Source organism: Lytechinus variegatus, chromosome 18, assembly GCF_018143015.1.
Source record: "Lytechinus variegatus isolate NC3 chromosome 18, Lvar_3.0, whole genome shotgun sequence".
Lineage (NCBI taxonomy): Eukaryota > Metazoa > Echinodermata > Echinoidea > Temnopleuroida > Toxopneustidae > Lytechinus > Lytechinus variegatus.
Window position 1 is genome coordinate 7,420,976 of NC_054757.1, and position 5,039 is coordinate 7,426,014.

Sequence of the window (5,039 nt, forward strand, 5' to 3'; positions counted from 1 at the left end):
GCTTTATCATCTTCATCTTCATACTATAATATTGCATGAATTCATGTTTCGTATTTGAAAATATATGCCCATTCTGCTTTATAAATGTATTAATTCAATTAGCATAAGTTTGGGATTGTCATTTTTTTCAAGCAATCTGCTTATCATGACAATCCTTCTCCTGCAAATTGTGAATATCATATAGTTAATCATTTTTGTCTGGAATTATCTTTATTTATGATTCATGCCAAATATGCTAACATATTATGTTTTATTATGTTATGAAAAATGTATTTTACAAAAAAATCAAATCTTAGAATTGTGTAAAATTACAGAAAATTGATATGGTGTATGAAACTTTACAAATTTCATGGAATTATACATTTTTTTCATTTTTTTAAACAGACATGTTCTGTTACATAGCAAAATATTTCCTGTTTACAATTTACGAATGATTCTTTTTTAATGTAAAATATTCCGTTTTTATTTTTTGGGGATTTTTTTAAAGCAGTGTTAACGTCTTACGGCTGTGTATTTTTGCTTAAGTATGAAAATATTCAAGATTCTCATTTGACATTTCACAATTTCAAGCTTAGCCTCCTTAAGACCCCTGCCGCACTGACTTATTTACTGCTTTATAAGACACTGCGAATACGTACTTCCAGGTTCCAGGTGTCGCAATTCAAATTAGTGCTTTAAACCATGGACCTCTAGTAGGTCCATGTTTAAACATACCACTCTTTTCAATGGAATGTGATACGTCGACTTACGAAGGGATTAAAATACTTTTTTTGTTTCTCAGTTTGCTCCTAACGCTAAGGTGTGGAGGGAGAGCTTTCATAAATACCTCGAAAATCTCTTAATCTATCTTTTGAATTTCCAGAAGGACAACTTGAAACTTGAAGTTTGCATCGGGGAAAAGGGCTCTTTGAAGAATGGAGTGTTTTATGCAGGTGTGGTGTTATGCTCCATTTACACTGGCGAAACCTAAACACCATACCGAACTGTGGTATGTCGTTAGAAAAACGTAATGGCTTCGGTCGATCTGAAGCTGGTTTTGTCGAGGTGACAGGGCATTGGTATCATGGCAGGTATTTTTCAGGCTTTCGTCGGCTTTTCCAAAAACACTTCACAATTTATTGCAAGTTTTTCTTCCGTTATAGGACCCGAAAACTCGCATCTGCTTTTCAATTCAAAATTTGACGAAATCTCTTTCTACGACGGTTGTGATCATTCCTGCGTGCTTGTTGATGTTGCTATTGTTGGTTGGTTTTTGATATTCTATTTCAACAAGTCGGATATAAGAATAAGATGCAAAATATGATTGCTTGTTATTCTCCTAAAAAGTTTACTTTGAAACAGATTTCTTAATCCAATGTGATAGGGATCCAATTCCATTAACCTAATTCAAAATCTGACTGCATCACTACATCGGACTATGCAGAACAGCAAACATTTCTTCTTATTTCATAATAATGTAAATAGCCTTAAACATTTTTTTGAATATATTCGGTAAAGAATGAAAATTGATGTTAAAAGTCAAGTCTGATAAAAATTACCTCTTGTTTTGAAAAATGCAATTAATCATATCAGGATTTCCGTAATACAATCTTTACACGGACAACTTAAAAAATACCATTCTCGATCGGTTAAAATTTTATTTTTGCGAGGGGTGGGATATTCTAAATGAACAAGTGATTCAATTTCTAAAGGCCAAGGTCGTAATATAATGAAAAGACCTCGGTGAAATTAACCCATGTTGTTAATCATCAAACAAAACAGCAACAAAATTATCATACCCTTGTTTGCTTGTTGTGAATCATTTTCATTCTTAATTTGTTCAGGATACTACAGTCGAACAGTCATTCGCATGTCACGTTTTAATCATTTAGTTCTTATTGTGTTCGAAGTTTACCTATTTTATTAGTGATTTATAAATTTATATTATCAATTATTGTTATTTTCAATACTTCACACAAATTGGCTTATTTTCATCGCTGACTTTGAAATTCTTTGTCATTTCACCGCAGTCATGATGATTGCAATCGTTTTCTTCATCATTATCATCATCATCATCATCACCATCATCATCATCGTCATCATCGCCATCATCATCATCATCACCATCATCATCGTCGTCATCACCATCATCATCTCCACCACCATCATCATCATCATCATTATCATCATCATCATCACCATCATCATCGTCGTCATCATCGTCAACATCTCCACCACCATCATCATCATCAACCTCATCATCATCACCATCATCATCACCATCATCATAATCATCATCTTCACCATAATCATCATCATCATTATCATCTCTACCATTTACATTATTAGTGTTAACATCATCGTAATTATAGTTACCATTATTATCATCATCATCTTCATCATCATCATTTTCCATCATTATTGATATCATATTTATTAATGTTAGTATCATTCAATTAGTAAAATTACTATCATCAACATTATAATAATTATAACCATTGCTATCTTACAATACTATCATTCATATTGTTACTACAACTAGTAGTATAGCATCATTATTGTTAAAATAATTATTTCTATTACCACTGAAAGAACGACGAAATTATCCCAGACTAATACAACCAATCAAGTAAATTATAATACATTTTATTTGTACTACTGCACTGCTACTTCACAACGGCAGATAATAATTTAAATACACATGATATCGTTTTTTATATACATAAAGCATTAATAATCGCAACTGTACGCGATATAACACATGATATACCAGAGTCGAAAGGTATAGTAAACTTCAACTACACAATATGCATGAAATAATATTAATCATCATAATCAACATGTTTTCTTTTTTCCCGCAATCATCATGACCATATTCTCAGTCACTGGTCATTCGAATGAAAGTAAAATATATATTTTGTAAACAACCCATGCATGGAGATACACTTCACATATACTTAATTATTTTATTCACACATGCTAATACCACACTCTTTGAAGTACAGTATAGTACATAATTCTAATGACGGCATGGTACATTATTTGTGCAGGAGTATTACATATTACACAGGCGCAACCTGATCCTCCAAAATGAAGAAAAGACACACAAGTATTCGACTAAAAAAAGAGAAAAGAATACATTGGATTCAGTACTTACTAAATACACTGCAAAAATACCGGTGTTAATTTAACACCAGCGCGGTATCAATGTAGGAAAACACCAGAGAGGTGTTGTTCAGCACCACTTCGGCTTTAGGCTAACACCAGGTAGGCATTTAAAAAACACTAATCGGTGTTAAACCAATATCAGTTTAATTCTTAACCGTGTTGTTTCAACACTTTTCCAATATAAATACCGGGCTGGTGTTAAATCAACACCGGTGTTGTTGCAGTGTAAGGTGTAAACATAATTTGTAAAATACAGAACACTGTGGCTTCAAAGAGAATCTCAGCTATAAGTTGTAAGCTACACTCTCACACAATGTTGTTTTACCGTATACACATTCTCTTTTTCGATCATAATATGGTCATCATTTTGTGCGATAAGCAAAAACAAAATTATTTTTCATAGCCTTATTGAATATCTCTAGCTCTACGAATAATGACATAAATAATACAATGCAGGTAAAACTAATTCCCTGATAGTTTTCTTTTTACTACGGCTACAAAAATGAGGTATTCAGTAATGAATTGGACGAAAAGACGATAAAGACATGATAGAGGTATATTTCGACAGAATTTCATATAAGAAACGTAATTCTGATAAAGAGAAGTATATACATTTTACAAAGGGTTCGAATCGGTTGAATTTTAAACGACAACAGCTGATACCGGTTCAGGCGACTTCAGTAAAATGAAAGCTAAAAATGTGTTACACCAAAGTTAAAAAAATGAAAAGAAATAAGAGAAACGGCTGTAAGTAAGAATAACAATGAAATAAATTATCATGGGCAGAAAATCGAATTATGATAGCCGAAACGCAAGAAAGGTATATTCTTGTGAAATAGGCTTACGTTTCGACAATACGCCTCATTGTAAAACACAAATTTATCAAGCTAAAAAGTGATTCGGAAACTATAAGATGATTGAAGCTTTTTCAACAAGTTCATCCTCTATATGAAAAAGAAAACACATCTCTACAGCCACATGCAGATACGATTGCAAATAATATCATTATGATATCACATTAATAAGTAATTTCTATGAGTAGTATATACATGTATAAATATATATATAGTCAATATTATATCATAATTATCGTGTTCTCACAATATAACACACCAATCACATCAAAAAATACAGAATTGCACAAGATTAGTTTCATATCCGAATCCCTGTAGATTAAGGATTAAAGATCATCATGATCATATAATAACAATTTTTAGAAAATCATCATTAGTATTGGCTTTTAGTTGTAAATAAACTGTGGTAGATCAATTAAATTTCTTGTAGATTCTCATGGCCGTACGCAGAAAATGTTTGCAAAGGGGGAGGGGAGGTGGGGGGGGGGAGGACGCATAAATATTTCCGAAAAAAAAATGGGAAAGAATGTGCGCAAATTTACCAAGCTTGGCATTTGGGTGCTTTTACATCTTAAAAAATTAAATTAATCAGGAATTCGGGCGTACTTTTTTTTAGAATTTTGAGAACATTTTCAGAAAAAGTAAGTTTTCAACTGCCCCTTTCTTCCCCCACTGCAAATGCAGATTCTGACCTGAACGCAATCTTCTTCTTGGTCCTTGCGCGCAACCCATTTCCAAAGAACATAATGTATGTATCAAGATCATGTTTTTGTCAGATTTTTTTTATTCAGAGACAAGGACTATGTATGTGTTTTTAGCCTTAAATATTTGTTTTCCTCTTTAATTAATGAGAATTCGTATTTCAACTGGGTCGTGTGGTCCAGTTGGTTGGAGCATTGGACTCGTAATCGCAAGGTTGTGAGTTCAAATCCCAACTCTGCCATTGTCTCAACTTTAATAAAAAGAACCAAGAGTGATATCTGTCGTCTATAACGTCAGCCACTATGACTGATTAACCTAGACGTAAACTTGTTTCCT